Below are 24,087 nucleotides of genomic sequence, written 5' to 3' on the forward strand. Positions count from 1 at the left end.
TTTGTTGCCTCTGGCATACTGTTGCCTAAATTAACTCTTACTTCTATTACTGTAGTAGTGATAGTAATAATAGCAACCTTATCTGTAGCAGTAGTCATCGCTAACTTTTACACAATAAGTATTTTTTTATGTCAGGAGTATAACAACACTGATAGAGAGGTTACATCATTGTTCTAGTTTGCTAACTGCCAGAATGCAATACACCAGAGATAGACTGGCTTTCAGTAAAAAGGGATTTATTTAGTTAACATATAGTTCTTCAGAGGAAAGGCAGCTAACTTTCAACTGAGGTTCTTTCTTATGTGGGAAGGCACATGGTAATCTCTGCTGGCCTTCTCTCCAGGCCTCTGGGTTCCAACAACTTTCCCTAGGGTGATTCCTTTCTGCATCTCTAAAGGCCTGGGCTGAGTTGTGTGTGCTGAGATGAGGTATGCTGAGCTGCTTGGGCTGTGCTACATTGAGCTCTCTCATTTAAGCACCAGCCAATTAAATCAAACATCATTCATTGCAGCAGGCACGCCTCCTAGCCAACTGCAGATGAGGTTCACATGCCATTGGCTCATGTCCACAGCAATAGAACTAGGCACGTTCACCTAGCCAAGTTGCATCTATCACAATCATTATCCCCATTATATTGATAAGTGGATTGAAACTCAAAGAGATAATCTATTCTAGGTCCCACCATTATTCATTAAAAGAGGTAGAATTTAAATCCAGGAAGCTTCCTCCAGATTCTGAGCTCTTAACATCTAAGCTATAAAGAGGAAGAAATAAGAATGTGTGTGTATGTGTATGCATATACATATGTATGATGATTTTTCTCCATTGCTACTCTAGATCTAAGCTATTCTAGAATTTTCTCTTGGAAAATTCATGGGCAAGCATGGCAGAAAACTGGCGTGCAGCACTGAGAGTGCCTAGAATAATGACACACCAGGAAGGTGATAGAAGAGGTTCCTAGAAGAGAGACATGTAAAAGTAACAAGACAGATCCTTGAGAGCTCTGCCAGTAGAGAAATGTATAAACCTGAAGGGTGATGCAAAAGTGGATGTCTGTTCTTGTGAGTTTGTGGTGAAAGCAGAATGTGTCTCTAAGTGCAGAGACAAGACAAGGAATCACACTGAGAAATCTGAAACATCAGGTGAGAAATGGACTGTTAAAATACTTTTACCAAAGAATACTTGACAGAAAGGGAGATCAACTCAATAGACTAAAAGAAAATGTCACACTAAGTAGCATAAAATACTACTATTTGAGCAAAAAAATAAAATCCTTGTGGTGATGCTTCAATGTGCTGTTATGCAAAGCATTTTCAAATACTATCATAAAATAGTACTATGTGACTTTAAAAGTGGTTATGGCATTTACTGGACTTTTGAAATGCTTCTTTTTTGAAATTGTAAATTTTTAATGCATATTACAGAAATTTATGTTCTATCATGAAGAATAACTAGAATATACTGAAGCACAAACTGAAAAAAGTGGTAGCTATTTCCCAATGTGTGAACATTTTGATATTTTCTCAGGCCTTATCTCAGAGTCTTTTGAGAGGGCCAAAGCCAAAAACAACAGTCTAAAGGAAAGAATAACCACTTACCATAATGATTTTGTTTATAAAAGTCAATTTCACTAATTCAGAATAAAAATACTTTGAATGTTTATTATGATGGAAAGCTTATGGGAGTAGAAGCACATAACTATAGATTTTGTGGAATTTTAGATATATTTTGTACATGTAATAGTGGATGTCAATGCAGAGTATTTGAAAATCCTGGTATTAGATTCACATCTCTAAAATATTCAAAGATATGATTTCATGAAAAGAAGCCTTAAGCACTGCAGAATGAGGTTGAAAAAGTATGGATCAAAGCCAAGTTAGATTCAAGATTTATAAAAATGCTTACTCATTTTGAAAATTCAGACATGATAAATTTATTGGAGATTCAGTTTCCGAGGCTATAAAGTGGAGAAAATAATTTATAGTTTACAGATTTTTAGATGGTAATTAAGATAATCTATTGTGAGTCACATAGTATGCTTTGGGTATCGGTCCCTTACTGTATTTCAAATCGGGGCCCCTACTTCTGACTGACTAGTAAATAACCAGTTGAATTTTCTTGTTGAGATTAAGTGCCACTGCTAATTTTCTACTTGTCTACCGGTAGATACCGACAACTCTATTTTACCTTTTTTCCAGTTTTTCACTTTCTGTAATTATACCCTACTCCAGAGCCAGTATGTTCATGTACTCTAATGCTTCCTTTCCAGCAAAAGAAAAGACATAAAATCAGTTTCTTATAAAATCACCGGGACTCTTTCTTATTGATATATCATGTCTTCTACTAAAGATATTCGCGACTGAAGCTATAGGAAAATTTTCAGACAGACAATCAATTTAGAGGATATATATTTTGGAAAGGAATTTCTTCCTTTTGCTTTTGTGTAAAGATGTATATACCAAGGCATATCCAGCTATTATTTTGTCGATTACTTAAGATACACTTTAAGCATTTTATATATACGATTATATTTCCATGTTCAAATTGCCCTATGAGTAATTAATCTCATTTGGCAAATGAGGATAAAACATTATTTCTGCATCCTGACTTGGTTCATGATCAAATGCAGAAGCTTGGAGTCTTAGACATATCCAACTCCCATATTTTCGCCTGGACTGCCTCCCTTCTTCTAACTTTAGAATTGAAAATGAAAATCTGAGTTGACATTCATTAATTCACTATATATTGGAGACCTTTGATTTCAAAGGTGCTCTGTTTCAAAGGTGAGAAAGAAATCAGGATCCGTGGGAATCTTTCCTTGCCCACAGGTTACACTCAAATAGCTTACAACTTGCAAGAGAGATGTGCACATAAATGAACATTTAATCTAGCTAACATGGGATGTGGTTAGAAGGATGCTTATATATTGTTCTTCCCTCAGTTTCTTTGCTTTCCTGGGACAACTAGGCTACAAATTATTTAGTCCTGCTTTTGGGGGGTTTCAGTACAATATACAGGTTCTTTAATTTTTTATATTAAAGCACTAAGAAATACAGCACTTGCTGTGGCCTCTTTTTCTCCCTTCCCTCTCTTCTGTTTTCCCCATAGTTTCTTGATGTTAGGAATCCAAGGGCCATCACCCTTGTGATGTCCATCTGCCATTCCCTAAATCTGAATCACTTGGACTTTGTGTCATTTACCCCTCCTTTTTTTAGACTCTGGAACGTTGTGGCTGTGTTTGCCCATTGCTCTTAACTCAGACAGCAAATTCATAAGCTTCTTAATTGCTTGGCAAAACAGAACAGAATAGTGGCAGGATGGGATTCAGTGGCCATTAATATGTATGGTGTATAAACCCATTTCTCTGAAACTGCACTGTCCAGATTTTTTCAAAATCACAAAATTACAACATATGGCCATATAGAATTTAAAGTAGAAATATATGCTACATCACATATTGACTATCATATTAAGTTTTTCATGGTTATTTAATGGAATCACTTCTATCCTGCAAAAGAATGAGAGATATTTTTATTTCTCTTAAACCTAATGTTGTGGTATGGATTGAATGAAGAACTGCCATAAATATCATTTAATTAAATATTTTCAATATCACTAAAAAAAGAGGATTGATTATCAGGAAAAGAAAAATGATTTTAAGAATATTTTCAGATTGTTATCAAAATATTACTGTCCATCCTAAAATATAATTGGCCAAAGAGATAAAGACAGACAGACACAGGAAGATGGAAAGACAGAAAGAGAGAGAACTGAAGGGAAGGAAAACAAGCAAGGAACGTCCTAATATATTAATATACCGACTGTCACATAAGAGAAAATGAGTAAAACTTGAATGCACAGAATAGTGAAGTGAGAAGAAATAGTAGGATGCAATAGATGAGAAATCTATAAAAGAATAAACTTGGAATATGTCATTGGTAACAGAGTCCAGCAGGAGTTAGAAACAGGGTAAGATAATGGGCAATTGGAGCTGAAGGGATACAGACTGTGCAACAGGACTAGATACAAAAACTCAAAAATGGACAGTACAATATTACCTAATTGTAAAGTAATCATGTTAAAACACTGAATGAAGCTGCATCTGAGCTATAGGTTTTTTTGTTTGTTTGTTTGTTTTTGTTTTTTTTACTATTATTATTACTTTTATTTCTTTTCTCTATATTAACATTCTATATCTTTTTCTGTTGTGTTGCTAGTTCTTCTAAACCAATGCAAATGTACTAAGAAACGATGATCATGCATCTACGTGATGATGTTAATAATTACTGATTGCATATGTAGAATGGTATGATTTCTAAATGTTGGGTTAATTTCTTTTTTTCCGTTAATTAATAAAAAAAAAAAGTCAAGGCAAAAAAAAAAAAAGTAAAAAGGAGACTTAAAGAAAATATTGTCTTTAATAAAATAGGTATTTTCACAGACCTACATACAACATTCATTCAGAACAATATGAAGATCTTTTGCTGCCTTGCATACCCTGAAACAGTGGCTTTCACTATTTATTTTTCCTGGGTCCACCCTCCCAAGGGAGCACTCAGTTTCTCATCTGCGAGAGTGGCTGATGCAGTATTCATTTTCAACCACTGAGTATCACCACACTTGAGAATACAGAAAAGACAGAGAATTCTATGTTATTTCCTGCTCTGTTGCTGATTTTCTGAGTGACCTTCCATAAATCTCTTAAACTCTCTGCCACAATTCTCTCACCTGTCAAATGTGAATGAATTCTATGAACTCACTGAATATGTAAATGAGTTATAGTGTTTTAAATTTGCTGTAGAAGATTGATTATTTTAAATATCCATTGTGCCTTAACTAATGACTTTTAAAACTCCATTTGGCTTAATTTTGTTAATTTTAAATTACTTTTCATTTTGAAAATATTCATTTTCAAAAAAGGAATTCCTTCCAGTTAAAGTCACAGACCTACAACCATTAAAGCAAACAAGCTCCAAACAATCCATTGTTTCAATAAATGAAGATGCAAACATAAACAAGTAACCTAAATCAACCCAATTAAATACAAATGTCATCAGTAAGCATATAACCCAAGTTGCTCTTAGCACTGAGTGGGGAAAAGTGCATATAGTTAGCTAAGATCTATGAGCTTTGGGTAATGGAAAATGAAAATGTTAAATCCTCAGAAAAAGGCCATTTAAGATAGTTGCTTTAATTCGGTTATATAGTTTATTTGTCCCAAATCTAGGGAAAAAATAAAAAATATATAGCCATGATTCATCCAGAATTAAACAGTGAATGCAAACAATCATGCATAAATCTGTCCTGAAAAAGTATTTTTCTTCAATTTTCTATACAGTTTGAGGAAGAGTGAATTTATATTAGCTTTCTCTAGACAATTGCTTTCATTTTCACTTTGCTAGAGGAGAATTGATTCCATTAGAAAAAATAGATTGCTGAATAATTTTATGGAAGCTAATAAGGGAAATCAGATGGCATATCATATAGACTTGAATGGTGATACTTAATCCTTTATGAAGAAAAATTCTCTTATACCACCTTTTGTTTTTTTGAAGTAACACAAATTCCCACTGAAACATCCAAATTAACTTATCTATTTAAACTCAACATTTACTAAACTATAACTAAAAGCATTTCACCAAAGGACAAAAATACTGTCCTTATGTAAATCCACAATGATTTGGATGCAAATGTCCAAAATTTTCTAGTTCAGAGTTACCTAAAATCAGTCTGATTTTTAAATTATTGTATACATTTAAAAGAATTTATTAGGACAACCAAAGCAATTGGGGTGAAATTCTCCTGTCTAACCCTAGTTAGAGGTGGCTGCATATCAAATAGAAGATGAAGCAAAGAAACGTTCAAATGTTCCATTATTCAAAACAATTCCAGCAGAAAACTAGGATTCTGTTATCTGCCTAAATTGGTAATTAAAAAAATTGATTGAAACAATGCAAATAAAGTTTTATATCACAATACATGGCACAGAATCTGTGTTTAAAACATTGCTTTTCTTCTTCTTTGTTTGCTATGAAAATTCATACTCTGCATTGTATTCTTGGAGAAAAATACATAATATATTTACATGCATACATGCCAAAATTGTGAAAGTATTTTGATTAAGAAGTGATAAATGCATTTTATTTACATTGGAGTTATTCATGTATTAAGTGCAATGTGTATTATGCATATATGGCAGTTTTCAATAAACAATGTACAATAATCTGTGTTTTGTGTGTGTGTGTTTCATGATACTACTTGGTGAAGTTATTTGGAACTGCAACAACAGAAATTTATAGATAATATTGTTCACTCATAGTTCTGAAATAGAAAACTTGAAGTTTATGTCTGTAACAGTGCCCTTTAATCGCACACTAAGTAAGCATATCATGCAAAATAAATTAAAATGAATAAACATATGGATATTTCACATAGGTGTCCAGGGACAATGGCACTGTTGACAAATTTCAGTGCATTAAATTGAGAAAATGAATATTAATTGTTAATAAAATACACATTCTGTTTCTCAATGTATTTTTCAGTTTTTATTCAGTAGAGTAGAGCTTTCCTTCATTATAAAATCTCTTTCAAATTCAGTGGATTTAAAATAAAAAACTGTGCTTGAACTATTTTTTGTAACTTCTATTCATATATTTGAATAAATGCAAGGCCTTGCCAAAATATGTAGTCTTTCTTCCAAATAGAAAATCAAGGTAACTTGGGTGTGTTTTAACTTTAAACTCAATGAAACTTCTGCATTTATATGGCATTAGAATCACAGACTTATAGGTCATGTTCTCCAAAACATGTACAGATTTAATTTACTTATGAATATAAAAGAGTAAAATGAAGACAAAAATAATGATGCTTGGTCATGTTAATATAATGTAGGTCATACAATACTAGATTTTTGCAATGAACACGTGAGATGGTTATTACCCCAATATCAAAAAACTAAATCACAGATCTAATTAGTAGAAGAGCCAGGATTATACATAGAAAAAAAAAGATCAATTTAAGATTGCCATAAAAATACAGTTGAGTAAATCAATGCCTGAAATTAAGATCCAATATGACTTTTATAGAAGTCAATAAGATTAAACAGAAGAAAATCAAATACTAATTTTAAAGAGAATATATTGCTTAGGTATTTATTTTTTATTCCATTTTTTAATGATTCCTAGGTATCTTTCATTATCGTAGTTCAATCTGAAGGGCAAATATGTGGTATTTCTGCATGTTCTCCACACATGACCATTTCTAATTAAGTCTGTATGAGAATTAAAAATCCTTTTCTAGTACAGCCAGTCCTATTCAATTAGTATTGCCAAGGAGATGAAAAGTGTCTCTCATACCTAATGTAGATTATTGCCTAGTTTTATACCTATATTATATAATGTATTATATTGTATATTATAAATGTATGCACGGTGTATTTATGTTATTTTAGGCTCTTTATGAAACTAATGAAGAAAACATAAATAGTCTTAAAGTATGCTGAAATATATAATAAAGCTTTCTTAGTTAAAGGAATGTGGTTGTTAGAATTCTAAAATGGCCCCTATAGTAGCCTGAAAAATGTCTAATCCCTGGAACATGTAAATATTATCTTGTAAGAAAAAATGGTCTGCAAATGTGATTGAGTTAATGATTTTGAGATGAAAAGATTATACTGGATTATCCATGGTGGTCTTAAGTGGTCTCTCTAAAAGAGAGGCAGAGACAAATTTAATATAAATGGGAAAAGTAGAGACAATAAGTTCACAAAGGTAGAGAATGGAGTGATATGACCCCAAACCAAGGAATGCTGGCAGCCACAGAAGCAGGAAGAGGCAAAGAATGTATTTTCCCCTAGATCCTCTGGAGCCAGCATGACCCCACCTTGATTTTGGACCAGTGAACTGACTTCAGATTTCTGGCTTCCAGAATTGGAAGAGAGTAATTTTTTTTTTTTTTTTTTTTTTATCTGTCACCCAGTTTGAGCTAATTTGGTATGAGAACCAGAAGAAACAGAGCTCCTAAGGTTGCTGATCTGCCCTTTATATTTTGACTCCCTTTGAGAGTGGGCTTGGCCAGTGATTATGATGGACATCACTTTTATAATTAGGTTATTAATTGGTTGACTTTCACTTAATCAAAAAGGAAAGTACTCTGGGTAGCTCTGACCTGATCAGAGGAGTCCATTGAAGATGCCTGGGCCCTCTTTGAAGAGAACAATTGTCACGCTGTTTTCAAAGACACAAACTGCCATGTTACGGAGAGAGTCTTAGCAAGGAAATGGAGGTGGCCTCGACAAGTTGAGACCTGTCCTCAGCCAACAGGGAAAGACACTCAATCCTATAGCCACAGTGGAACAAATGCTGCCCAAACCAGTGAGTTTGGATGAACTTGCAGCTTGAAAGACTGCTTGATTTTAGCCTGGTGAGACCTGGAGCAGAAAATTGGGATAAAACATGTGAAACCATGACCCATAGAGTGAGATGATATTTGTCTTGTTTTAAGGCATTCAGTTCATGTTAATTTGCTGCAAATGATAGAAAACTAATACTGGGAACAACTATTTAACACTTTGACACCTCAAAAAGTAAAAGTATTAAAATTTTAAATTGATATGTCTTCTAGGATATGACCTTTTAATAATAGTAAACATAAAAATAATTTTTTTCCATGCTATTTGAAATCCTATTTCTTTTGGAACATAAGACTACAACAATGTTCTTTTGTTGTTCTCTCAATGATACATGTATTAGATATTAGATATTTGGTATAATACCACAGGAATACATGATGAAATATTTAAGACAGAGGAAAATACTAAATATTTAGTGGATAAAGACAAATATGTCTAGTTGTTTGATAAATACAAAATGTTTGTTCACTGGCAAAATTTAATCTACTGACTAAAAAGAGACTTTAATCTTAGTTCTTTATTCCCATGGCATATTAAATCAAATATAAATCATACACAGGAACATAACAGAAAGACTAGTATGCTTTTAGAGGTCACCTCAATATCTTTGTCTATAAAAACTCAGCTGCCAATTAGGAAAAAATATAATGAACACTGTATTTATATTTATCACCCTCCCAATTCCTTCCATTAAAAAATAAAAATTCTTTCAGTGCTTGCATTGAGGAGCGCTTAATTAATGAATGAGAAATTTTGGTACAGAATTCATATGACCACTGTTTGAAAATGGGATGCATATAATATATAAATTAATTTCTAGACAGGTATTTTCCTTTTTCTAGGTTCAAAAAGCATTCATGAAGCTAAAAGAGCAAACTAAATGTCTAAAACTTTGGATTTGAGAGTCAGGCATAGCTAGTTTTGGTTTCCATGACATTGACTCCATGATTATTAAAATCATGATGGTAATATGGCTTTAATAATATTGACCGCTCAGGGTAACTGATGTAAAATTACTGCATAATTTTGATTTTCTTTTCTTATTAATAGTTAGCATATAAATTGAGGAAAATAGTATTGTTCTATATAATTTCAGTATAAGAATTCCAGAATGAATTCAAAATGAATTCATTTGAAATAGTCCCAAAACAGTAGGTCTTAAGGCTGACTACAAGCAGTGGTAGCATCAAGAATATTATATTTAGTGTTTCTTAAAGTATTTCACACAGAAAAAGGAATAAAATTGAATATTATACAAAAGAACTAACAATAACATTATATCATGTTTTTCTTCAGACACGAGATTAGGTAACTATAGAGTGCTGTTTGTGATCTTACAATAGAATGTGAAGAGCATTATTTTGTAGAATAATGAAAGTGCCTAATTATCTACATTCTAATAAATTATAAGGAAGTTAAGCATGGCCAATAAAGGTAAAGGCTTCAAAGGAATCATAGAAAACAGGTATTCTGCAAGTATATTAGGTAAATGAACCCCCAAATTTGGTTGGGTAAAATATATATTGTAAATCGTGATAAACAAATGATGGACACTTAGTTTTGGAATTTTCCGGGAATTTATTCAGTGTTCAATGTCAGGCCACTAAAGAGAGAGAGTTCACACCACATTTTAGAAGTATGATTTTAAAAATAAGTTTTGTCTGTGCAAAATTCCTATGCCAAATTGGACCATGTTTCTTACATTTATTTTATATAATAAAATATAATAAACTTAGCTTTTGTGAATCAACTAGATCATGACTTATTGGAGAATAGGCTTCATGCCATCTGCCTTATGTATCTAAAGAACTTGGCACAGATTCTGAAAGAAATTAAAACTACATTAAATATTTACTGTTTAGAGGCCTAAAATTAGATACCAATGCTTGCATTTCTAAAATCTGTGGCAATCTTTGTCCGTGACATTGAATGATAATTTTCAAAGGAAGTCATTATTTGCTATCTATCCATCTATCTATGTTTCTACCTATGTATCTATCTATCTATCTATCTATCTATTCATTCATCAAATTGTCTACCTATCCTTCCCTCATTTAACAGTTTTAAGACAGATAAAACTCTTTTTAGATTCAATCTAACAAATGAATCTATTCAACCACAATAGCACTTCCAAAAAGAACTTACAAATACTTATTTGTAAGTTCCTAAAAGTGTGCAAAGCACTGCACTAGGTGAAGGAGAATTACAAAGGGAAATTGGATGCAGGATCTCTGTTCAGAAACTTTCTTGGGCAAAATTTTACTATCAATTGCTTATTCATGTAAGCGTGCTAAATATTTGAGGACTGTGGCATTGAAGCCAGAATGATCATGATATTATTGAAATTTTCTTCTGAATGCACATCCATTGCCATTTTGGGACATTAAAATACTTAATCATTTCTCATTATAATTATATTAGGTTTAGTTTCCATAATGAGGATGACAAATTTGCACAATTTAGAAATGTCAGTTTCTGGGTGATGTGATGGTGGCTCAGTGACAGAATTCTTGCCTGCCATGCTGAGACCCAGGTTCAATTCCTGATGCCTGCCCATGTGGAAAAAAAAAATTTTTTTAAATTTTAAAAAATTCTCCATTTTCTAATTACAAGAAGACAAACAAAGGATAAATGGCCTCATTCTAAAAGAATAAGGAAATACGCATTGTCATTGCTCATAATTCAGAAGTCATAGGAGCATATTTCAAGAACAATATATTTAACTTTAAGGAAGGACTGACATGTTCAGTCTGCCCCCAATGAAACACTTAGGTAGAAAAAGAAAATTTGAAAGGAATTTCTTTTTTTAAACAACCTATTCTCTCATTTCAAATTATGACCTAAATGGGGTTGTTCATCTCTATTTAGAATATCATTCTAAGGAGTTCTATGGTCATTGAATTGATTTCCACATCAGTCAGTTAAAAGATGTTTATCTGCTAATCATAAAGAGATTGAGTTAAATAAGAAACTAGATGACATAGTGTAAAAATACCTCATTATGTAAATTCCCAAAAATATATATTCTATTATAGTATTATTTGCGTTACTACCATATACAAAAGCACAGTATATCATTGATTGATCACCATAGAAGAGAAAAACACAATTTTATTTCAGTGAATGTGGTTAATAGAATAATGTGATAAAAATTACTTTATCATACTGAATTAATCATGCATATATGGGAAGAAACCCCTTAGATTCAGTGGAAAAGTAAAGTCATTGCTTACCAAAATAGAACAGGAAAAAATGGTGCAGAAAGAAAAGTTAATTTCAAGCTTCAAAGAAGATAATATAGGTAATGGAGGTTAAAATAAAATTGAGACTATAAAAGCAATTAAGAATGTCCCTTTAAGGAGCAATGCATGAGAGTATGTGAGAGCCTCAAATTGTTCATATTTGCATAGAAAAGGTCACAAGATATCATTGGATTGTTAACACTGAACAAGGGAATTCCCTGGAAGAAGGAAATCAGAGGTATATTTCATTACAGGACATCAAACTCTCCTTAGAAATACTATGCACGTGATCTCTATTATAACATTATATAATGTGAATTTTTTTCCTAGGACCAAAGCACTTTAATTTGTTTTAATATATATATTTTTTCTGCTCCATAAAACATTGATCGCAACACTCTAATCCTCAGCAATATGTCTTATATATATATTAAATCCCTGTGTACCCCCATATAAACCATGAAACAGTATGGTTCAGTTACAATTATGTTGGTTTTTATTGTGTTGTGGCATTTTAAAAATGTAAAAGGAGAATCAAACAGTATTTCCTGTCTCCGGGTATTTTTCTCACTACAACTTTGTATAATCTGTCAGGTTTGAAATACAATGACAAACAGGAAAAAACATCATATCATTGGATTGTTAACACTGAACACTGTTAGCACTGATAATAAATATTGTTGCATTTTTGCTAATTTTCCAAGAGCATTAAAATAAAGAATTACTATTTGAAAAGTGATGTTAGATGCCCTGAAACCTGAAAGAACTCTGTCAAATTATGGAGGAAGTGATTGGAAGAGTTTGTCTATTGTCACTGTTATTAAAGTTAATGATGTTTGACCCAATCTACAGATATTTGCTTGACCAAAGGCACGTACAACTGGTAATTCCAATACTTGTACATAAATAGCAGCGGTATTCATCTGCCAAGGTTATATGCTATGAGAGTAAATCAAATTGCATGTTGAATTTCAAGGAAGAGCATCTGCTTAGAGTACATCAAACAACAACAGATGTGGCTAAATCAAATAGCTATCAATCTCAGGCTCATAATATCATTGTTGGGTGTTCACATTCAAAGCATAGCCTCAAGTGGACAAGCAACATATATCATGTAGTCTGGAATGCCAACATTAAACGCATCCTTATCCAGTTGAAATTTAACTAACAGTAAACACCAGAAAGTTTGTTCTACCTTTGATTCGTGGGAGAAGATTACAATTGGCAATAAGATAAACTGAGGATTGAGATAGGTGATGTGTTTTGTGTTTTGTTTGTTTTGGTAAAAGCACCCACAAATATTTTACTTCCTTCACTGAACCATATCCTTCACTGGTTTTATTAGTCCACTTACTGAAATGGATTTTAACAGTCATTAAAGAAAGATTAAATTATATTTATAATATTGTAAGTAAAAAGAGCAATGCCAATACATTTTAGAAATTTTTTTGTCAACAAAAGTTTGAAACCAAAGAATTTCTGTTTGAGACTTTTCAATCAATAATTTACGAATCTTCACTTGAATTTCAGGTTTTTGAATGTTAAAAAATAGGTCAAATATTTCATTTTGAGATTATAGCTTTTTTAAAATTTATATTGCTGTGATGTTATGCCTGTATTTCATTTTCTCCACTGACTATGGTCACATTGACTAAAATTGAATTTTTTTTTCTTTACATATATATTTTCATAAGAAGAAACATTTTTAGAATTAAATATATGATTTAAAATATATTTTTAATCTCACACAAATAATTACAAATTTTCCAAAGGAAACTCATAATTACTAAACCCTTTCTATTACAAATTAAAAGTTTATCATACTTGCACACATTGTAGATAATTACCTATGCTAATAGAAAATGGGCTCAATGTACTCAATTATACATTAGTTCCTAATTAAAAATAAAAAGCACTTTAGCAAAGAATGCCAATGACTCATATTAAAGAAAGGTAAAAGGGGGAGTAAAACAACAACCAAGTAAATTCTTCATTCTCTGAACTCCACTGCCAGAAAAGTTTATTTGCATCATATTCACATTGATATAATATTTTATTTAAATAACTATCAAATTATCTCATTTAGAAAATAAATCACATCTTTCAACATAATCATTTAAAAATGAAAATAAAAGTTAGCCTTTCTGGTTTCTAGAGATTTGATTCAAGTGTTCATTTGGAGAAAGGAGAACACCACTGACGGATCAATTAAAACATTATTTATTATCAAAACCTTATAACTGAATAATGGTGTTTCTTCTACACATCTAATTACAATCTGTCCATTTCTGAGATAGTGAGCACTCACTTTTCCTTCCCACACTACAGAATTCAAGAGTACTAAAGCTATGTAGGTTCCTGAACCATCAAGTTCCAAAATGCATCAGGTTTGAACTTTGCATCCCTAAAAATGCCTTCCATTAACTGCACAGTATATGCACTAACAAAGTTGTAATTTCCTGGGCTTCAATTCAAAAATGCAAGAAGCAGGTTAATTTTAAAGGAAATAAAGCATCCTTTTATTTTGCTTGAAAATTTTTAAATGTTGAAACTGGACCAAATATTTCTTCGCATATATTAAAGTATTACATATATTTCTAGAAGGTGTTATAAAGTGCTTCCCCATAATACATATATATCTCTAGAAGGTTATTCCATGCTGTCCTGTAACTATAATTACATTTGGCTTCTTCTGTTAACTTTCAATGCCAAAATTATATGTTTAACTAGGATCTGATTTACTATAGAAAAAAACAAAACAAAATTGTGCATATTATAAACCATAGAAGATTTCTTGTAGAAAATGATTTATTTGTTTTAGGGGAAACTTATTTCATATATGGTGATAACTAACCTTCAGAATAATAAATGTTATCAATTGAAATCAGTCTATTTTTCTCAGTTATATATTCGTTGTGTCCTTTAAAAACAATATATATAAGAAATATCTCCTAGTATTTGAAAATATTTCTGTTATATTTCAATTTGTTTAATCCAATATATGCTGTAAAATATATTAATTTACATAAGATAACAGCATAATTTTATATTTTGTCTGTTTTGATTCGCATGTTTCATATTTTAATGTATTTATGTATTATTAGAATTAAAAAAACCATTTCCAAATGTCATATGATTTACAGTCACCAGTATTGCAAGATTGAAGCATTAATATTACAATTAAGCAAAAATAAAACAGAGCATTGGGATTTTCTAAAGGTAGTTTCAGTCTTTGGTTTCAAAAATAATTTTAGCTTTAACAAATTTTTCCAAATCATCATATATATTTGCATATTGAGCATTGTTATGAGATATAATTATGCTACATTTTCTTTTTACCTTGATGCTCTCTGATTACACCCGGAATGATTAATGTGCTTACCTAAAACAGAAAGAAACAAAAATGGTATTAGTTTCAAAGGTATATCATTCTGAGCTTTGCAATGGGCCAAATAAGATATAGTGGATAAACAATCACAACTCTCATTCCAACTCTATTTTCCTTTGTTCCCCAGAGATCTTTATGGTTGTGACAAAATCAAACGGAATCAGTTATTTCCAAAACTGCATAGGAAAAAATAGCCTGTACAGATGCCTATGCAGCAGGCACATTTTTATTAAGTTGAAGACATATTTTCTTGTCAGTTATTTTCTATGACTAGCAGACAATGAATCAAAACAAAAATATGAACAAAGGTTTGGTGGGATCATATTAGTTCTCCAAAGACTTTAGAAATATCCTTACTACAAATGTATTGTTTCTTGTTCTACTGCAGTTATCTATCATATACCCACATTTATGTGACTGCGAGTGTTAAGAATGCAGCTTTATTAAGAATCAGATACAATTTACATTAGAAAAAATGAAATTTCTCAATAAACGTGCTGTCTGTTACTCAAGAGCATGATGATAGGTCAATGGTAAGATTAGAAATGCTATCTTATGCTGCTTTATATTTGTGATATAAGAGGAAGAGCAAAATAATTAAACAGTTGGCATGATTGTGGAGAAGAAAGCATTCATGATCCTTAAGAGTGGACATTTTCCTGTCTTTCTACCTTCTTCAAAAGTTGAGACAGCAGCCTAAATATATAAGGCATCACAGTCTCTCCTGTAAATGAGGTGTGGATTACATAGAGTTACCTCCCTTCATCTGAACTAAGCAGTTAAGTACTCCATAGGTCTAGCAGGTAAAATATTACATTTGGTTTATATAGTCCTAATATAGTCAAATTTACGAAATGATCACATGCACATTAGAAATCTATGTTTCATATTGCATATTTTAGGCTAGAGCCTATAAACCCTCATTGGATTCTTAATTTTTTGATGACACTTTTTTAATTTCATAGGGTCAGAAATTAGATTTATCTTTTGATTCCAACATCTAGCACAGTGTTAGAATATAGTAGAAAAGCATATACTTTTTCAAGAGTGAACAAACATATGAATGAAAATATAATTGAAGTAGTCACGTCCAAAAGCAAAAATCAAAGTTAAGATGTTTTCTAGTAAAATCCAGGAGCATAGAATTTCAAATATAAAGGGAATTTTTGTTTGTATAAAGGGAATTTGGTTGGTAATTTTGCTTTTACTTGGTAAAGCTCAAAAAGAAAAATTTCATTAGTCATTTTTTTAATTAAAACTGAATAAAAATCACAGTGTTTTGTGATTCAATAAACTGGAATGCCACTTCGATGGGGCATTAGGGAGGAATTTTGGCAATTTTAGGCATGTAAAACAACAATTCTAGGTTGATATTTACCAATAAAAATGTAATTCATTTTCCATAATATCTGTTTTGAGAGGTAGAATTTCTAATTGGAATATGCTGATTTTCCAATTAACATGGTTAGGACAGATTTGCACACTTTGGTTAAATCTCAGTTTCCCTGGGTTATTTTTCACCTATGTGCATAATGGTGGAAGTATAGTTAGTTCTTTTTGCTACTTTTCTATTTATCTCAAAGGGAATTCTGAAGATTACAAAAGGAAAAGAAAACTCTTCTTAAAAACACATAGCTCCTTACAAAGGAGATTCGTAAGTAGCCTGTAATTATTTTCCACTACAGTTTTGGCCAATTACTGTTCCTTTCTTTTTTTTTGCCTCCTCATGGAATCAGTTGTGCATATAAGTATCTACTTTCTTTGTTTCCTCCATTATACATATTTGAGATAATCTGGGCAGTAGTCCCAGATAGCTTTATGTTTTGTTTATTATTTGTAGACTGTCCTAGATTCTTATGAGAGGGCCAATTCTAAATTATCATTACCATAATTATGGGAAAATTGTCACTTTTTGAAATTATATCAGAAAGGAAAATTCTACCCATTATTTTATAATAAACTAAATATTGCACATTTTCTAGGAGATTGGCATTTTATCAATGAGGCGCTTTAATTTTAAAATTTTCTGTATGTGTAGACTATATTCAAGACACAATATGATTTTAACTGTCAGGCTGATGTTCTATTTATAGATTTGTTTTCATCCATTTTTTTATATAATTATGCATTATCACACTTTCTGTAATGCTTATTTCTAAAATACATAGTTGCAAGCAAACTATCACTTTAAATGCAATGCAGACTATGATGTCCCACATGGATGGAAACTGCAATTAAATTAATGTAGATAGGGGGCATGTATAACTCAAAAGTGAAAATAAATAATGTAACCTGCGTCCTTTAAACATGTCATCTAAATGTGTCCATAATCATTTTTTCTTTTAAATATAGCCATGGGACAAGCTGAATAGTGTATCAGATTCCTTAACAGACCACAGTAGCCTCCCAGGATAGAAACTGCATATCATTTGAACCATTACAGTGATAGCAGGGCAGCTGGGGATTGTGTTTCTAACATGCTCTGTGGCCTTGCTTTTGTGGAAAGCTTGTGTCAGAAGTTCATAGTGATTTTCACTTTCCCTTATTAGGGTATATGCATATAAAATCCCCTAGTTCCCAGAAGCTAGAGTACATATATAAATTTAAGGTTGGAGGAACTTCTGGTTATGTGCTAGAGATCAGTCCTTATATTTTAAATATGAAAAAGTAAAATCTATAGAAACTGAGGGTTTTCCTAGTATTGTACAGCTCTTGATTTATAATCTAGTTCCCCTGGAACTGTGAAGTCCAGTGTCCCTTTCACTTTTTACTTTGTAAGTCCTCATCCCTTTCTTCTCTTGTTCTAAATAAACACATTCTTTATGGAAACAATTAAAACATGATTTAGCATATGCATGACCTTCTATGACATGCACACATTTAATATTAAAATTTGAATTAAAATAACTTTCTCAACATACATACATACACACACACACAGTGATGCCCTTTCAGGCTCGGGGTCCCCATTTCCTTCCAGAAAATTCCATCTGTTCAGCAACTCTATTCCTGTTTTGCTCTTAATATTAAAAGCTGTCAAGCTCTAAACTTCTGGACTTAAGTCACATCTAATTAAGTTCAAAGCAAGACCAAGGTGTTTGTCATTATGCATTTAACTGATTTTCATTGAACTTGTAGCCTCGATAAGGATACTAGCCTCCTAGTCTCAATGAGTTCCCATTATTTTAGTTTCCTTTTTTTATATTTGTACATTCCAAATTTCTTCTTTTCCTCACTAATCAATCTCCCCAAGTCAACCTTCCCAAGTAAATTGACATTAAGGTTGGTTTGTCTTTTTAAAATATCCTCTGTTTCACATGTTTTGCTGGAGGACTTGGTTGTGTCCAGGTAAACTTGTTTTCTTTTTATAAAATCCTCATCATTTAGAAAATAGTATAAATCAGGGGACAGCATTTTTTTTTTCTCTAAAGGGCCTTGTTTGCCAACCTCTGATATGAACTCTCTTGGAAAAAAAAAAGTCTAATAACACCTAATTTACCAAGTCATTATATTGTGGGTATCACGTGAGAAGTATCTATTATACACAGTCAATAGACAAACTATACAAGATGTAATACTAGAGGTGCTCCTGAAAGCCTATTTCTGAATTGGCTGCAAAGGTAACTCTGATTTTACTTCTTTGTATTTTACTTTCATTATCTACATATTGAAGTAGATCTTTCAGCCTGGGACATGTTGACAAATGTGAGAAACCATTGCTATCAATAAGACTTACTCCTATATACTATAAGCCAAAATACAAACCAAGGCAAGATTTACCAGAGATCTATAACTTGGCTAAACAATAATTGCATTTTTAGGTGCCAGAAAGTTTATTAGTAATTACATATCTTGGTGGCATATTCTGAGTGTAAAAATAATTAAATTATCCCAGAGAGTCAAATGTACTTATTTACTTATATAAACATTGATAAATTATTGAGATCATGAATTTATTGATATGTAAACATCCATAAATATAATATAGCTGAGAATCTGAATAACCAAATTCTTCTTCCTTTTAGTCACTCATTTAAACACTAAGAGGTCTCAGACATGCTGATAAACGTGCTGTTCCTTGAAGGTGATTATTGTCTAATGGGGAGCCAGACTTGTAAATGAACAAATGATAGGGATTTTAAATAATGTTTGGTTATAAATAATTCTTCATAATAAAGGTGTTATCCATCTTGTTCTGTTTAAAAAGAAACAGATATGGGTCTTTTTCATAGTGATAAATCTGTTTACTACTATACTTGCATAGCATGATTCATATGTGAGCTTTAGAAAAAAAAATCCCTTTTGTTTAACTTCAGACATTCATTATCTTGCTGCCATAATTAATGTTTTTCATACTTTAAAACCTTGTGTTGGATAAATTAGTGTCTGACTATATGCTTTAAAGTAAAGAGTTTGAGCGTTAGCACATCTATGCTTGAGTCTGTTACTTAAAAAATGCAAAAAAATTATATTTGTGGCACTCAATTTTATAAGAAAAGTTAACTTTTCTTAAAAGAGACGACTTCTTTTGTTCAAAGCTGTTCAAATACCCATCCTAATAGTCATTATAGAAATTTTGCAAGTAATCTTTCAGAAAGTACATATCAGTGAAAATAAATTTAGCATAAATCCCCAACACAAAGCATAAGCAGCCTGCAGATTAAATATCAGAAGAATTTGTAAAATTAAAATATAAACTTTGAAATGACTTTACTTTTTTAAAAAATTTTGTGATCTTTTCATTTTATATTTCAACATATGTTGCTGAATTCTGACCTTCTGTTCTTAAAAACCATCAAAATGTTCAAAGTTAGCCTTGCATATCCTCGTCCTACTCACACATGTAAATAGATGTCAAATGTATTCACATCACCAGGTCTGGTCAAACTTGTTTATATCATTTAGATCATCTCTGAATTTGACTTTCCACTCACTTTGAAAGTTACAAGCAAAAGAGCAGCTCAATTAAGCAGGACAAAATAAGCAGCACATAGTAAAAGTAACACAGGTTGAAATTTACTCATTCACTTAGCATCCTTTCACTCCAAACTTTAGACATTTAATATATGAAACAATAGGAAAAAAGTAAAGATGGTAAGGGACAAATGAAGGAGGAATAGTTTACTACATCTCAGGAATTTAGTAGTCCCCAATCATTGTACATCTCTAAACAGATGCCAGATATTCTGTATCTCTTGCAATGTTTTAATTGCTATTAATCTTGTAGTGAAAAAATATGTAATATATTTGACAGTAATAAAGAAGAAAAAGAGACTATAAGTATAGTGGATACCAAAATAAGAGGACAGCTGGACTTTAGGGGAAAAAAAGGAAGATGATGCAGATTTAAAATGCAACAAAAACCTTCCCCCCAAAAGAGCCAAAAAAATTTCCTTAATAACTGTTTGCCTAGAGCTAATATATAACTAATAGAAAGAGGATAGAAAATCAATTACTGCATTCTTAATGTCCTTAATACTTGCACTTTGATCAATTAACCATTTTACTTGTCTCTATGTCATTCCTTTCAAGTGTTTAGTGCAAACAGCAAAACAAAATGTCTAAGCATACTGTGTAATATAGAAAAATCTCTTAATTTTGCACAGTGCACCCAATTTCCCTTTTCATTATTAATGTGTTGTTGTGTCTAAATATCCTCAAATCCTAAGATGTCAATTGTTAAACATCGCAACATGAAAGCAAAATAATAAATGAAGCCCCATGATTGTTACTCTGTGTAGAAATCTCAATGGCAGAGGCTTTATAACTTGTCTTCATATCAAAATGACCCAGAGAACTCTAAGAACAAAACAAAAAACTAAACATGTCAAAATCACCCCACCGCAAATGTTTGCCATGCACTTAGATTTAAGAAACCACTCATCTATAGTTTCGCAAAGTAACTTCAGGTGATTCTAATGAACAGAAATGAAATCCCTGCTCTAAAATCTTAGTGTCCTCAAACGTGGGTTCAGCTTACTCGTTGCTACGGCTGCTTCCACTCCTAGTCGCCACATCAGAGGTTTTCAGAGTCTGAGCAGAGTCCAAGTAAGAAAAGCATTGTCCACACTTGTGTTAAGTATTAACCGTAGTCGGGATGGGGAAATTGGAACACTGTATTTATTACACAATTTTTCTGCAAACTTACAACTTCTCTAACTAAAAAAATAAATAAAATAAAAATTAATGAGAATCACTTATACTGGATTTTTTAAAGACACATTAAAAATAAGTTACCAGATCATTTTATGTGACATTTTAAATGTCATCATTATGTTAAAAAAAAATCAGTCAATTATAATATAAAAACTAGCTGAAATATTTATTTTCCCCATTTTTTCACACAATGAAGGTTTAAAAATTAGAAATATTAAGCTCATTGTTTAAAAATGCATTGTCTGAGATGGTTCTGTAAGCACATTTATGCATAGGAACATGTGCAAATTTATTTAACTAAAACACAAGAATCATTCTCATTAGTCATATTTTCTATTACCTCATACTGGTCATAAACATCTAAACTGTTAACATGATTCACTTGTGGGTCATAATCTACAGGTTAAAAAATATTGTTCAGTTCTTACTCGCATGTATCACATTCTTTATAAGCTCAATGTATTCTTATAAAATTACAAAAACGCAAGGAAGATTACATATTAATAAAGTCCAAAACACAATCATTAATTAATTAATGTACATAATATGTCAGTAAACTGGTATATTGGCCAGGTGGTTGTAAAAGTTTTGTATCTGTATCATTCTGTGCCGTGTGTCATCTGGACCTGTCACATTTTTTTGAAAGCAGAAATGGCAAAACATTAAGAATATTCTTATATATTTATGATTTGACATGACTAACTCCAATGATCACAACAGATGTGAAGAAACATCCAAGGTAGTGTTGGTAATACATAACTTCGTATTCAACTAGTAATGCATTGTTGTAAGTATATAAAAAAAATACTCACACAACACAATTTCTTCCAAGAAAGAAGACATAATGATGCTTGAATGATCTAGGTTGTATTAATTTCACATGAATTGAAGAAAAAAATGTATAAAACAATGAAACCCATCTTTCTATGATTAATTTCTAAGTAATGATAACTAAAGTCAGTTAACTTTTATATGTCACTATTTAATATTGTGAGAGCCAGGAGACATATTTAAAACATTTCTTTAAATAGTGACACGAAAGTTAATATAACTATTTTGGCAATGCCTTTGATTTCCATATCTTGCTTTCCAATAGAAGCAAGAGTAAGCCAATTGGAAATATTTTGAAATGACTGTTCCTTGAAATAAATTTTATTTTAAAAATTATTTCTAAGTCAGATATTTTAGTAATCCCACTCAGTTTTAATTCCACTATTTTTGCCAATTGTTATTTTTTTTTCCTTATAGAAATATTTGAATAAGTTTGTATTTAGTTAAATATGTATGGTCACCATATTGGCCAAAACTTGGGTGATGAACATATCTGAACATATTTTTAAAATCTGGATAACTTATGGGACTTGAAAAGAAAACATAAGTTTCTCTGTTATCTAAATCCCCATTCTTAAGAAATCACTTAAATAAATCCTCAAAAAGAGGTGATATAAGGGAATAGAGGAAGTACTTTCCGTTGACATAAAGAGTAATTGATAAGGTTTTCTTGAATACTTTTATAGAAATGCTGATGTATTACACTTAGGATTACTAGTTAACTCTCATTTCCTTTCAACTTTTGCCTCTGGATAAGCTCAACTATTCCCAAGAAGAAACACTGATCAAGTACATTTGTCATGCGAACAACTATAATAAGGTAATTCATCATAGTCTGTCAGAGTTATATATGTGAGAAAGACTGCTGCATTTTTATCCTCACTTAAAAATCTGCTGTCATTCCTGCTGAAAATTTGGTAGACATTTTGGACATGTTTAAAAGCCCTTCTAAACTGATAGTGGCAGATAATTAAGTTATCAGCTATCAAAGCTCATTTTTTTTCAGTTTTTCTTTTTTTTCTGTAATATGTATAAAACCATGAACCCACCAGTCTTGTTAAATCTGACCTATCCACAGAGCATGATCCCTTATTCCCTTCCCTTTTTCTTCCTTAATAGTAGCCAATGACCAAAGTAATTCACATTGACAAATGAAGCCTTTCTCAGGAGTCTAATTGAGCAATTTTGTTTTCCTTAGCAAGACCTGAAATCCACAACACTCTGAACTCCGTTTACTAAGGGGCAAGAAATAGTAGTTAGCAGGATGCTAGGAGGATTAACGGTTTCAGAAGAACAAATAAATAAACTCTGCCTAGATGCAGTGCATTATGTTTCAATAATATTTCTTCTCATTCAATTCATCTGCTCAATTAGTAACTGTACTTGTGCCCTTTACTTGATTCTACATTTAATAAAGTTTCATTCTGATGAGAACTTTACTGAGTCCTAAAACTTGAGTTCTCTTTATTTCATTCCTTCCTTTAGGAATAGGATAATAATCCCTATTTTTTCATTACTTAAAATAATGCCGTTTTTAAAGAAAAATAAATCAGCCTTTTCTTTTGCCAGTTTTAAGCCATCCTATATAGTACTTTAGAAACAGAATTGTATTTAAGAAGAAAGGAGCCATCGCAAACATGTTTTCATTTCATGTGTCTTTCAAACACATACAATGCATTTTTTATGTAATTACATAAATATTAAATTCGAGGATCAGATCATTATTGGTAACACAGCATTGCTGAAGTCTTAAATTTAGGTCTGCTAAACACAAAAATAGTATAAATATGAATATGCATAAATCTGAAAAATATAAGTATAAATGTAAATATATTCATTATTCTTCTAATAATTTGAATTTAAGTTACCTGATACCATATATCATTTTTCAAGCTAAAAGTCAATGCAATTTTGAAAAATCCATAGAGCTATCAGCTTTGATGACTCTGCTCTTTCTACCCAAAATATTTATTGAGTACTTATTGTGTACATAGTCCTACTTTCATCTCTAGGAAACTCTTAGCACACTTCTCTGAGAAAAATTTCTAAACTTAACAGGG

The 24,087-nt window shown here is 31.5% G+C and overlaps 1 long non-coding RNA gene across 1 annotated transcript in view; it reads right to left on the reverse strand.

The window, feature by feature from the left end:
• Nucleotides 1-21,081, reverse strand: part of LOC143647951 (uncharacterized) — a 282,296-nt gene extending 261,215 nt beyond the window's left edge. Inside the window, exons 1-2 of the long non-coding RNA XR_013158272.1 lie at nucleotides 21,021-21,081; nucleotides 14,992-15,034 (exon numbers count right to left, since the gene is read on the reverse strand). This is a non-coding gene — a long non-coding RNA (uncharacterized LOC143647951). The remainder of the gene's footprint in view (nucleotides 1-14,991; nucleotides 15,035-21,020) is intronic.
• Between the last annotated feature and the right edge of the window lie 3,006 nt (nucleotides 21,082-24,087).

This window comes from Tamandua tetradactyla, chromosome 10 (genome assembly GCF_023851605.1).
Source record: "Tamandua tetradactyla isolate mTamTet1 chromosome 10, mTamTet1.pri, whole genome shotgun sequence".
Taxonomy (NCBI): Eukaryota; Metazoa; Chordata; class Mammalia; order Pilosa; family Myrmecophagidae; genus Tamandua; species Tamandua tetradactyla.